This window comes from Euprymna scolopes, chromosome 16 (genome assembly GCF_053919585.1).
Source record: "Euprymna scolopes isolate OS-2025 chromosome 16, ASM5391958v1, whole genome shotgun sequence".
Classification (NCBI taxonomy): Eukaryota; Metazoa; Mollusca; class Cephalopoda; order Sepiida; family Sepiolidae; genus Euprymna; species Euprymna scolopes.
The window spans coordinates 43,821,930-43,836,804 of record NC_136497.1 but is presented as its reverse complement, the minus strand read 5'-3'; the positions used below and the strand labels follow the sequence as shown (position 1 = coordinate 43,836,804).

The window sequence follows — 14,875 nt, the reverse complement described above, 5'->3', positions numbered from 1 at the left end:
AACTCTACTATTAATACTACTACTAATACTACTAGTATTTCAGGTTCGTATGTATGTTAGAAATTTTAAAACACATTAAAATACTTCATTGGTGAGTAATCATTAATCTAATCAAGTTTAGGATGACAATAATTAATTTTTCAATGAATTTGTCCAAAATTTAATTACATCATCTCATCGACTACAACAGAAAATCTATTAAATAAATCTAAAACGTCTGTGCGTTTATTCGTATATCCGCTACCAACCGTTCTCATCCACATAGTACAGGCATGAACACAGCATCGTCAGAAAAAGCGATCTCTTAGACAAAAGTATCGAAAGATTGGAAACAAATAGTCGATTATTTTCTGTAGAAATGGCGATTTCTTTGAAGGAGGTTCAGATCAAAACTTTGCCTTTGATGTGGTTTGCAAACCGAGCATGCGCTAACCGTCGTTATATTCTGGCGTTTAAAAAGCTAAATTTTCGACGTTATGATATCGGCCCATTGATAAGGATTTCGCTTATCAATTCGAGTTCGCATCCGGTACGCATCGATTTGTCGTCTTTTTTCTCTTTTTTTTTTTGCTTACAAATATTTTTTTGCGGTTTCGCTTTTTGCTGATGCCACACAAGTCCCATTTTTTTACGACCTGACAACACTGTCCCCCCGTTTCCGTTGTCACATTTTTGCCCTCCATCCCTCCATCACATGATTTTTACGACTGGGCAACGCCGGGCGCCTGACCCCTGCTTGTGTATACATAAATCTAAAACGTATGTGTGTGTCTTCATATGTCCGCTATAACCTTTTGTTATGCACATCGTATAGACACGGACGCGGCATTATTAGAAAGAGCGATCTCTCGGACATAAAATATCGAAAATTGGGAAAAAAATCGTCAATTATTTCAAAATGTCGTATTGTTAGAAGGGGGACCCAAATAAAAATCTTGCTTTCAACGCAGTTTTGCAAATCGAGCATGCGCTTACCGTCGTTATGTTCTTGCGTTTAAATAACTAAATTTGCCATGATATGATATCTGTGGGCTCATCGATGATAAATGCTCACTTGCCTTATGCAAGTTGGGTTTCGCTTCTGGCTGGGGGCAGCAATGTTCCGTTTTATTTTACGACTGGACAACGCCCTCTCCCGTTGTCATATTTTCTTACGACCTGGTAACGCTGGTCGCTCCCTTCCGCTAGTGTTTAAATAAATGCATTTCGTAAAGCGACCTTCGTATTATCGATTTGAAGAATATTTAACTTACGATTATTTTATGGTTAGAAGACTAAAAATATTTATTGTTTAAAAATTTTTCAATTGCTATAATTTTAATTAAAGAAAAACGAAACAGTATTTTTAAAAATTGTATTGAGCTTTACAGGCATTTGTTAGTTCAAAAAATATATTATTAACAGTAAATTATATAAACTGATGTAAAAATGATTTCCATAGTGTATAGCTACTACTATACTACTGCTATCATCACAACCGCTACTACTACCTCAGTACTTCTATTATTATTACTAATAATACGTTTACGAAAGTCAATATAATATACATAATCCTACGGTCACTAAAAATAGTCTTGAAAAAATAGAAAGAGGACTGGCAGAAATTTTAATCAAAGGGTAGACTGAGACTTAACAACGAACAGAGTGGTACTCAAATCTTAAGAAAAATAATTGAATGCAGAAAGACACACATATAACTTAGATACATTAACCAGCAATATAGGAATAACAACAGAAATAAAACAAAAATATGGAAGCTACAGAGTAAAAATGATTTAAAAAACACGAAAAGATAGAAAAAAAAGGAGGAGCACTAACTGTGATGAGTACTGGGACCTTGGAAAAGCTTATTAGTACATGGCCCAATGAAATGTACACGGCTATTGCAACAAATAAATTCCATTTACAATATTTTGACAAGCTTTTAAGAGTACAGAAAAATTGATGAGACTTGTTCTCTTTAAGATTAAAGAAATTTACATTTCCATTGTTTAAGAAAAGTGCGAGGGTGTTAGAAATCTGAGGAAACTTGTTCTTGCGTAAATTCTAGAGAGCTCCATTAGTTATTGTCAGTAAGCAATCGTTTGTAATGAATTGTACTCTTAATATATCACTAGTGCTTAAAACCATACGATTTTAATGAGATCTAAAACACCTAAATTTGATGAAGGTTTTACCTTGAATCAAATTATGGAACACGTTCACGCATATTAGATCATTGTGTAGAATTTGAGACCGAATCATCAACGAGTAAATTTTACACGATTCAGTCTCAAGTTCTGCTCAATGATCTAATGATTAAATAGAAATATTTGTTTTACTCCTTCATTCTCAACAGCGGTGTATTTTCATTTTTTTGTGATTGTGATAGCCTACTACGACTCCTGTTTATACACATTAGATACAATGCTTTAAGCGAACTGCATCACCTTTTTATATATTAGAATGCTGCAGAGTAACTCGATAATTAGTCTGATGCATCAATTTAAACAACCAAGAGGATAAATATGAAGCCAAAACAAGAAGTCATTAAAAGTTTGCTTGAACATTGGTAAATGTTGAATCTTTCTACGGTCAATAAGCCGCTCGTTACCAAGCAGCTCACACGGATCAAAATAAACTATGGTTGCGAAGCATGGCGTTAAAGGCTGAAGTAGACGGTCTCATAATACCTAATCCCTTCACCATGAACGATCATAAAATTACACGGACCATGAATGCAGATCACACACACACACACACACACACACACACACACACACACACATACACACACACACACACACACACACGTGCACGCGCGTATATATATTATAGAATATATCGATCACATTATTACATGAGATCTTTATCACCTTATACAGTAAATATTAAATAGAGCAAGATCGAATTGTGTAATATAAGTATTTGATTATTTGTGCATTAGAAGACACACAATCTGAGCATTATATGTACATCAACCGGAAGCAGTAACAAAGGGTAAACACACTGTGATCTGATGGGTTCCGCCGTTATATATCGATAGTATGATGAATGCTAAAGGAGCAGACATTAATAAAAGCTATGCAAGATAAAACATGTCTTCTCTTTAATATGTCCGTACCGGCTCATAATAATGTTTCTGCCAAAACCTTTTCGTGTACAGGGATATAGAGGTCATGATTGCCAGAAAGTGACAGGTAAAAAAGAAACAAAACACAAATTCTAGTAAGAAATATTACTTAGAAACATGCTGCTAAATTTTCTAGTGTAATAACTGGGAAACCTAACATATTCTACATAACTGCAAGATATATCATTCGATTTCAATGTACGCAGTTTGCTTCTCAATACATCTATGAGGAAGCTGTTATTAACACGCCTTATATGTCTGAGTAAGAAGCGAATTGGCATTTAAAGAACATTCATAAAAGTATTATTATTATTATTATTATTATCATTATTATTATTATTATTATTATTATTATTATTATTATTATTGGCGGGACCTGTGGAAATTCCACAGTGGACTCTTTCATATATAATATATTAATGTTGGCATTTTTATGGAGACACCCTGATATTATTGTAGTTCTTTTGTTAAAACTGAAAAAGTATATATCTAAGCTAGCAGGGACGCCCGGCATAATCTGGTCGTAAAATATGCTTAAATATGATATTTTAATTTATACAGATTTCGTAAATATTACTATAAGAATCAATTTTCGATCGATTCTTACATATTATAAACTTGTGATTTCAAAAATAAAAATATGTCCATATGGCTTGTGTGCATCAGCCTTAATCGAAACCGAAACCAAAACTTATAAAGAAAAAAATGTATGTATATATAACTTGAGTTCCTTCAGCTATAATCGTAACCGAAACCAAAACTTATAAAGAAGTCTTGGTAAAATTATTTATTACAAGAAATGGAAAGATATAAAAATTAAACGACAGACACCCGGAAGACAAAAATAAAAGCGACACAGAAAATAACACACATTCTATCGTATTAATATATAAATTAAAATATTTTATGTACAAAAAACAGTTGTTCATGAAACTATTTAAGTTAAAACAATTTTGTAATAAAATGATTTATTTAGAAATATATATATATATATATATATATAGATTTAATATTTTTATAAAAATATTTTATGCACAAAACCAGTTTCGTTTCGCTAATAACGTGTCGCTTTTTTGGTTAGTAACGTCAAGGCTTTTCATGAAGTTCGAGATTTCATAACAAATATGCATCTTGGCTTTTGTTTACATGAAAATGTTGTAGTAGTAGCAAGAATATTTTAATTGAGGAAAACATCAGCGTCTCTCTCGCTCTCGCTCTCTTTATCTCTCAATAAACAAGTGTAAAAAATAAACAATGAAAAAAAAGAACAAATAACTCCTCAATTTTTGTTCCCGCCGACCGAGAGATTTGTGTTATCGTTTTTTTACTGCGGAATAACGTAAAATCAATTATTTCTTAACAACTTTTGAAAGATAAAACCCTAATTTTTATAGAATTAAAAATAAATATAGCGGTGAGAACACGCTTACCGAATGCCACCTGGAGCGTTTGTAAATTTGATGGTGCAGTATCGAGTTAGGACAGATGCCAGTTTTTATTAGTAGTCAATTATTATTATTATTATTATTATTATTATTATTATTATTATTATTATTATTATCTATATATTAATAAGAAATTAAATGTATATTCTATAATTAAATCTCAACCAATAAAATTTGTCGGAAAGCGTTACACACAAAAGAACACATGCGCCATCGTATTAATATATAGATAATAATAATAATAATTTATTACTAATAAAAAATGGCATCTGTCCTAACTCGATACTGCACTATCACTTTAAAAATTGTACTTTTACTATGCATTCAGATTTGTTCTTCTTACTTCCACACAAGAGCAAGTCATGTCAATATTTATTTGCCATTAGAGGGCAGAGTTAGATGCAAAATTCGTTTCTTAACGTAAGAAACCCCTAGCTCCCCGTCAAAGAGAGCTTACTTTATCCCAAAAGGATTTCTCTTTCAGTGATCGACGATCAAATATATTAAGTATGGCATCAGATACTACACCTTATGCTTAGCCAAAAAAGCCACGGAGAACTTTCCTTTTAATCAAGATTTGTCATCTGTCTGAAGTCGTAGTATATTCTATCAATTGTACTATTGTACAATGTTTAATTCAGATTAGATTCTGTAATATTTGTTCTGTTGTGATGTTATCATTTCCCATGTATTATTTCCTGCTTTTATAGTAGATGTATCATCACATCGTTTAGCTGAGGAGAGTTACTTGGTTGAGAAACGTCGTGGGAATAGCAACGTATAAAATAACACGCACCTATAAAACCTATAACCTATAAAATGACACACACACCAAACCATATGCACATGATACGCACATGTACGTTAGAAACCACAAATGATCGATATGGCGTCGATTATAACCGGTTGACATGGGTCTGGACTTGACGTAATTGCGGGCAGGGTTTTATCATCATTGTTGATAACAGGAACCGTTTAATTTATTGTAACAATAAAAAAGAGCATTAAACTTTGTAACCCGTTCTCGACCGGTACAAACTAATAGTATATGCGTCGCTAGCATGCGACCATGTCCCACGCACAACATCCAAGTTTCAACTGTCTAAAAACAATACAATTTAATTCTCCTCTCACTGAATAAAGAAAGAGAAAGAGATAAATAGAGAAAAAAAGAAAGAGAGAAAGGGACAGAAAGAGTGAAATATACGTTTTAACGCACGTTTTGTTTTTTAAGTTCAGATGTCATCATGAAAGGCTGACTTTCTGAATATGGTGTCTCAGATTGTTTTAACTTGGTTGAATATTATAAACATACGTCACTCTTAGCTCCAGTCATACGTGATTGACAATAGATACTGAAGCCGTCATGTTTTTTTTTCAATAAGAGTGCCTTTCTTTCTCGCCTCCCTTCGTTCACAGGCAGGCATAAGTTAGGTGTAAGTTTTATTAATGTAGAAGCCCCATACTCCAAAATGGGAGCTAATTTATTGTGCCACATTTTGTGTTGCGTAGAGAAATTCATATTTACTAGAGACGGCGGACATGCATATTGATGAAGGGGAGACAGAGAAGAGAGAAGAGACATACCTTTTACTGTCTGTGGACTCATTACATATATTGTAGAGAGGAGGGTTATCAGTTCTTATAACACAGGAGAGTACTGTCATTACTTATGATAGAGAGCGGGACACATTGCTTAGAAGTTTTATACACAAAATTCATTATAACGATGAGTGGACACAATGTTCATATAAAGGATGTTTCGCATTACCTTTAATTGTTGAAGAATGACACAACACGAAGATGCAGTTGCAAAATATGATGTGTTCTTTTATTACATTAGGCCGGTTGCAATTATGATGACATCCAGGAATTCAAAAGTCGACTTTCTTTTATTGCATTTTCACTCCAAACAAGGAACATTGCCACTTTGTTGTAGGGGGCTACTATCAGGGACATTAGCATCAGGGGTACTGTGAAGGGAGTTGGCCAGAAAGATGTCGGTTCACGTTACACTTGAACTTCTGCATGTCAGTACAGTTGGGGAAGCAGGGACCCGGAAGGAAATTACAAGGTCTAGTGGTTCTGGGGATAAAACTACTGGAGTAGAAGGCTCTCTTACATCTAAGGATCTCTACTGTGAAGGCGTGTGATTTAGCTGCTTGTCGGGTTTGTCGAGGGCATTTACGTTGCGGGGGCACAAGTGCTTGCAGTTCGTCAAAGCATTCACCGTTAAAGTACTTGTAGAAAAGGCAGAGGGATGCAACATTTCGTCGATGGGACAGAGGCTGAAGTTTAGATGACAGCTCAGGACGTATCAGATTGGCGACTCTCTTTTGAACCCTGTCTATGGGAGAGAGACTAGTGGTAGGTGCACCAGCCCAAATATGATAATAATACTCCATACAGGGGCGAATGGTGGCCTTATAGAGGTATAGAATACTGTCAGGCGTTAATAGCTTTCTAGCACGGTAGAGAGAACCCACCTTCTTTGCAGCGGTTCTTGCAATGTTCTCAATATCATTGTTCCAAATCATGTTTCCTGTGAACGTTACGCCGAGGAGTTTAAAAAATGTACTTTCAGATAAAGAGTCATTAGCCATTGCTAGTGGTGGTAGAAAAGGTTTCTTGTAATTATTGAAAGAAACGAGTTTAGTCTTGGCAGCATTGAATGTGACCACCCAATTTTGTCCCCATTCCACTATGGATCAGAGGCCATCCTCTAGTGTTTCTGCCATTTTTTTTAGATATGTGTTCATTTGTTTTCCTGTCGTGTCTGCTATAGAGCGTGGTGTCGTCAGCATACATACCCATCTCACAGACAATTTTGCCAGAGAGGTAATTTATGAATATTAGGAATAACAGAGGTCCAAGGATAGACCCCTGACGCACTCCCGCATTTATATCACATTGTTTAGATGTACGACCGTCAAGGACAACCTGGACTTTTCTCTTATTGAAGAAGGATCTAATTATGTTATGTATTCTTCCAGTGATGCCGTATGATTTGATTTTCTTGAGGAGACCCTCATGCCATACCCTGTAGAAAGCCTTAGATATATCCAGAGCTACCGCTCCCCCCCGCTTTTTCAAGTGAATGGTGTATACGTTCTGAGATTACAGTTAGGATGTCTGCTGTGGAACGGGCTTGCCTAAATCCATATTGTTGGTCAGTCAGAAGTTAAGCATCTGTAAGGCGATAAACTAGAGCTTGGTTAATTATGGTCTCAAATATTTTGGCGAAAAGTGGGAGGAGACTAATGGGGCGATAATTGACTGGGTCAGTTCTTTCGCCAGAATTCTTGAAAACTGTTACTACAGAAGAAGTTTTCAAGCAGGCAGGAAAGCAAGATTTATTAATGCATCTGTTGTAAAGGTTGGAGAGAACTGGAGCCACTTCAGCGGCGCACTTTGTTAATAGCACAGCCGGGATGAGATCAGGTCCACATACTTTTGCAGTGTCAAGCTTTATTATGATAGCATGCACCTGAGAAGGGATGATTTTCAGATCATCTAGTGTGGCGTATATCCGCAAAGTAAAGTCAGGGGGGTAGCAGAGTCCAGTGTAGAGTTCGAGGAAAACCGTCTGGCGAGCATGCTAGCCTTCTCAGTTGCAGAGCAAACAACCTTATGATTGTTGGATAGTGGGGGAATTGTTGATTGCCCATTATTTACCATACTGTTGTAGATTTTCCAGAACTCACGGGTTCCTAATTTCTGTGCTTCGATGCGTTTTTTTTGTGGTTTCAGTAAATTCTCTCTTAGCTGTCGCTATTTCTTTCTCACAGTTATTTTTGGCTTCTATATACTTCTGTCTGTTTGAACTGGACTTATGTCGGTTAAATCTGCGGTACGCATGAGCCTTTGCGCGATGGCAGCTGCACCAGTAGAAGTAAACCATTGGGGAGAGTGGAGCTTGCTATAAAATTTGCGCGTGGGAACATGTGCTTCAATTGCCGCTTTGAACCATTCAGTGGTCTCATTTGCGCAATGTTTAGCAGGAAGTGAAAAGATATTTTTCAATGGAGCGACCCTGATGAGATCCCTGATGGCTTCCCAGTCAGTCTTTTTTTAATATCTCGTTGTTTTGACCAGTGGCTCCTCAGTTTTGTGCTCCAAAGAACTTTGCAGCTAATTCTACCCTATGCGACGAAGACCATCAACTCCCCATATTTCCTCCTATAACACAGAACAAGCTATGTAACATACAAATATCCGTGCATGAGGTCGCCAAGCTAATCAATAACATAGATTCCAGTAAAGCAACTGGCCCTGATGGCATCCCAATTATAGTGTTAAAAAAGCTTCAACCAGAACTCGCTCCCATACTTACGAAACTATTTAAACGCTGCCTTAAGGAGAAGTGCTTTCCGACTCCCTGGAAGACCTCATCAGTTTGCCCTCTATTTAAGAATTCAGGTGATAAGTCATCTCCCTCTCAGTACAGACCAATAAGTCTCCTGTGTGTTATGAGTAAGTTGCTGGAATCCATATTAAATAGAAAAATAGTAAACCACCTCAGCAGGAACAACCTTCTTAGTGGCACACAATATGGTTTCCGCTCTGCAAGATCTACCGCAGATGTGCTGACGGTTATATCCCACAGGATTAGTGAATCTCTTGACAAAGGCTTCCTTTCTAGGGCAATTGCTCTTGACATATCAAAGGGCTTCGACAAGGTATGGCATAAAGGCCTACTTTACAAGATCTCCAGCTACGGTATAACTGGAAATGTTTTCTCAATCATTAAATCATTTCTCTCCGATAGGCTCATAAGAGTAGTGGTAGATGGACAAAAATCGGAGGCCTGCAATATAAATGCTGGAGTCCCTCAGGGGTCAATCCTGGGCCAAACTCTCTTGCTAATCTACATCAATGACCTCCCTAAACACATACTTAAATCATTCGTTGACATCTATGCTGATGACACGACCATCTACGGCAACACATCAAAGGCTTTAAATGACAAAGTTCTCTCTGATTCTCTCTCCTCTGATCTCGAGCGCGTGGTTCAGTGGGTGAAGACGTTGCTGGTTACCTTTAATGCATCCAAAACCAAACTCCTATCCTTACATCATCAACGCTCTGATCCCCATCTGGCATCAATTGTGATGGATGGCTCTCGTCTCGGTGAGGCCCTGTGTTTTGACAAGCTTCTGGGTTTTACATTTACTCCTGGTCTGAAATGGAGCACGTACATCAAGTCTCTTGCCAAGGTCGCTGGAAAGATGGCGGGATCCTTCTACCGCTCCAGAAGATATCTCACTACTGATGTAATTATCTATCTATATAAAAGCCAAATACGTCCAAGGATGGAATACTGTTGCCATATCTGGGCAAGAGCTGCTAAAAACAGCCTATCCTGCTTGGCAGAGTACAAAATAGACTTGGTGGTTTAGTGGGGGATGCCCTTTTCTCTACCCTGCAACCTCTCTCCCACAGAAGAGACGTTGCGAGGTATCCTTGGTTTATTGTTATTTCCATGGCAGGTGCTCGTCTGAACTCTAATCTCTGGTCCCCTCTCGCCAATCTTTCACGAAAAACACCCGTCTAGCTGAATCCACTGTGAAAAATTTCCCCCACTCTTTATCTGTGCTTAAAGCAAAACGTGGATTCCATAAACAAAGCTTCTTTATTAGAACTGCACGGCTGTGGAACTCTGTTCCGTCTGCCTGCTTCCCACCTGACTACAACTTGGATGTCTTCAAATCCAACGTTAACAAATTCCTAATGAACCGCCCCCTTAAGTAAACACTTCATCAAATCTCCACACTAACGTAATGTACTTGCAATAACCCTTATCCCTGAGTTGCTTCCGGACCTTGACAAGTGGTGATCACTGTGTAAAAAAAACATAAGCAGACCATCAGCTGTCCCTCCATCTTCTAGGATTGTGGCCTCAGGATAGCTCACCGGGGATGAGTGCAAGGTCCCTTTCCATGCGCGACATTGCACTGGAAACATCCCGATATTATACAACTGTTGATAGAGCAGTTGCTCTAAGCGCTACTAAAGAGTTAGGGTTCCTGTACTTCCAGTCGGGAACAGCAGCCAGGAACTGTCTATCCGGTACCCTAAAAACTACACGATTAAAACTTTCTAACCCTTCGCTTCCAAAGAGGTACCCTCTTCTGACCAATGTCAGCTCGGTCTCCCCTCTGTCCAACTCTGTCTCAAACTCTGCCTACCCGTCTGTCTTACTCATCTTCGACTCTAGCTCCTATATTGAGAATTCATTTCTGCCATGACGTCATACGCATGTCCAAAAAGTGCTGGACCTTGTGGAGAACTCACGTGGCCTAAACATACTTTGTTTGGCACGTATCCAAACCACTTTTGCAGACAATGAATTTTCTCTAACCTATTTTTCAACCTAACTTATTTTTAAACATATTTAAATTTGTTATTGTTCGCTCTTCTAACTGACCTCATTTTAATTCAGTTTTCATAAAAAGAATTGAATAATTAAATTCCTTTTCAAACAAAATACCTAAAATGATTTTATGTGAAAACTGAACAATGCGAAAATTTCATTTCTGTCCTATTCCTGAACCTTGCTTACAAGGTTCGAATCTCAGTCTATCTAATCTCATTTTTACTTATCTAATGTCCTTCTTACTTACAAGAAAAGGGGCCTTTTTCTTGTAACATTTGTCACCCCCTTTTCGACCTTTGCTAGCAGAGCTCATACTATAGTCCAGTTGCTGGCACAAATATATAAAATAATAGTGGTCTTTAATGTTCCATAGCATTTTTTCTTCAATGTCACTTAAAATTATAACATAATTTTAAATTGAACAAAAGTTTTTTTTATTTTTCAATATCTAGTAGATGTTTTAGTCACTAATTTATGTGTATATGTGAATATATCTCTAGTTACGTATATATTTTTATAACAATGAAAGTGTGTTAATAGTGATACAAGAAATATCTTTCAATGTCAAGTGGATTACTATTATACTTTGTTTTCACTGATTTCCACAAATCTGTTGCTCAAACTCAAATGATAGAGTAATTTGAAAATTAATTATTTTAATAATTAATTAACGTATTATTACTAGTAAATGGTAGTGTCGTATATGTTCTGTTGTAACAAGAAAATTCTCCCAAGCATTGCTGTACTCCTTAATACCGATAGTAAATGTATATATATATATTATAATATTATCTTCCGATGCATTATCTTCTCTTTAGAAAAGTCGCTCTCATGAAGTATATTGAAAAGATAACAGATTAAACACTTTCTGGTGCTCTACAGATGAATGATGTCTGAGAATTACATATATTTTAAAGGCCCATGATCTCCTCTCTAATAAAGACGGTTTGAGAAAGTTTAATTGGTTTCAAGAATTCTCTGGTCAAGGACATAAAATAAATGAATAGAATTATAATTTTTGTTCTTTTTATAATTATATAAAAGAGTGCTAAACGCTTTTTTTCTTCTTTTTTCCTTTTTATAATTATATTAAGAGTGCTAAACGCTGTTGTCACTCATTCGCCACTGCGAGATAAACTCGATGCAAGTAGGAAATGGCAATGATAGTGATTTAAAAATACGTGAGAGGCAGTTGATGTGTTCGCCACGTGACGTCTTTACTTAATTTAAATTTCGATCTCACAAGCTGTTTGAAAATGAATGCTTAAGAGATATTTGGACTCAGAGTTATGCTATTAGAAAAATTAATTTAAATCTCATAAAAAAGTAAACTTGTAAGAAGGAAATGTTAGGAAGACAGCATAACTGATCAGTCTTGAAGCCTTGGTTTAATAAAAAAGAACACCAATTTTAGATTTTTTTTTTTGATACTCATATCTTATATTTTACCACATAGAATTACAGATTAAGGAATGATAGTAAACGCCGCTGGTTAAACGCTAGTCGAACCTATGTAGTAGAAGGTAAGTAAGCCTTTCTTTAATTATCTTTTATTGTCATTTTTTTTCTTTTCATTTTAGTTGTTGAATTGTAAACTAAATCGGCGATCTCTTTCGAGACAAACTTCGGCAGATTCTTCGAGCTTACTCTATGTGATATCTTCCATCTTCCTACTCTTTGATTTTATGTCATCTTCTGCTCCCTTCCCCTTTGAGCAGAAATCCCACGTGTCCTAAACCTTATCAGTTACTCTCTACTGGTTATATAAGACAACATAAACTTTCGGTTGACCACCCAAAAAGTATGAAACAAACTGCTAGGCTCGATCCTATCTGGACCAAACTATTGTTACTTACATAACTTACTTTCTAATCAATGAGTTATTTCAACATTCTTGACAGAGTATGTGGTAAGTTTATATATACATAATATCCAATTGTAAATGATGTTTTCATAAGAATCATATATGTACAAAAGATTTTAAAACAATAAACCATAACAGTCTTGCACCGATTTCTTGTTAGTACTTTACCGGTGGAATATCTCTATACAGACACTAATGGAATCATTTTGGAGCTACTGTGATAAACGCTAACACAAAAATATTGGAATAAGTAAAAGTTACCAAAGACAATAAAAGTTATATTTCAATAGTAAACAGTTGAATAAGAAAAAAACAAAGAAATTAAAACGATTTAACCAGTAAATTCTATTTCAGTTACCTTTAATTATAATATATTTTTTGCTTGTTAAAACATGCAAACGTTATAGCCGTTGATTCATAAACAAGGTCAATAGCCATTAGTCGCGTGCTCTCGTGTAATGAATGGATGCGTGAATGTAGGATTGACATGAAATTCTTAAAGATAAATTAAAATGACCGAAAATGGGCTGAAATGACTTAAATAAATAAGAACTAAATCACTTAGAATGACTTTAATGAACTTAAGGATGACTTGAATGATTTAAGAATGACTTGAATGCTTAAAAAGTAACAGGAATCCTTCCAAAACAACGTGAATTATCTGGAGAATGACTTGAATGGCTTTGAGACTGACTGGTTGTAAAGTGGGTGATCCTTTTACATTAAATTAATAAAGAAAAGTGATCCCCCACTTTAAATCACAAAGTTACAAACATAAGTACAGCATGTAGTAAGAACAGATACTACACTTTGATCTTGGCCAAAAGGCCAAGAAAAGGGAATTTATTTGACCCCCCCCCCTACCGAGCAAATTAGGCCCAAGGCCGATTTTTAATGTGAGGAGTGAAGGGGAAATGGGGATCAGCTCCCCGGGGAGTAGGGGAGCTTGATAGTGACAAGTGGTATGAAGGGTTGCCCCTACGTTGACCAAGGTCTTATATGTAGGGTTACATATTTGCTTGCAGTATCTGCCGGAACAGATACTACACTTTGAGATATTAAATCTTTTATTCATGTTAAAAATACAGTCAAAATCAACGATGAACAAAAAACTTAGGCACATGGCCAACTCAAAAGGGGGGATTTTGGGGGTCGTTGGTCATCCTTGTCACTCCAGAACTAAAAAAAGTCAAAAGTTTCTCCCAGCTAGTATCTTCTTTCACCATAATACCGCTTTCATCCTTTCATATTGGGGGACGTCCTACTTAACTCCCAGTTTTTAAAACATTTTTTTTATTGACGTGTAAAAACAAAAAAGATAACAATAAAATGGTACAATACTACACTTTGATCCTGGCCCGAAGGCCAATAAAAGCTTAAAAACCTAAGAACAGCATCTATTAACAACAGACCTTTGATCTTAACCAAAAAGCCCAAGCACAAAAATGTTACGGACCGACCGACCGACCGACCGACCGAGGGTGACTTATAGACTCGCTTGCACGCGACTAAGAATGATTTATGCCATACTTATAGAGTAATGTGGCATTGTGATAACTAATACGTATTAATTCCTAACTGTGATACCATTATGCTTAGTTCGCTGCACCTTATCATAATAAAAGAAAACAATAAAATATTCATCAATTAATAAATTGCATTATATATATATATATATATATATATATATATATATATATATATATATATATATATCTTCATTCGAATCGATTTTCTGACAATTTTTCCCAACCGTCCCACTGATATTCTGATTGTCTTTTAAAACGTCTTAAAAACATCATGATAGTTTATGTATCGGACGTTTACTTAGTGTAAACATACCATACAATAGACGTTATACGATTGGGATTCATTCTCTCTTAAAGCCTTTCTAACTTGATTTCGAATCAAATTCTATTGTTGCAAATAACAATTTCACGCGTATAAGGAATCTATTTGCCAGTAAAGATTGGCATCATAAAATGTTGAGGAAAGCTTTATACATTTTAAGCGACAGTGATATAGAGACCGAGCCTATTGTAAATACTAAAGTGGTACACACACACACACACAAACAC

At 36.0% G+C, this 14,875-nt stretch overlaps 1 pseudogene; it reads right to left on the bottom strand.

Annotated features, from left to right (window-relative positions):
• Nucleotides 1-13,426: 13,426 nt before the first annotated feature.
• Nucleotides 13,427-13,637, bottom strand: LOC145296383 (U2 spliceosomal RNA; annotated as a pseudogene).
• Nucleotides 13,638-14,875: the final 1,238 nt, after the last annotated feature.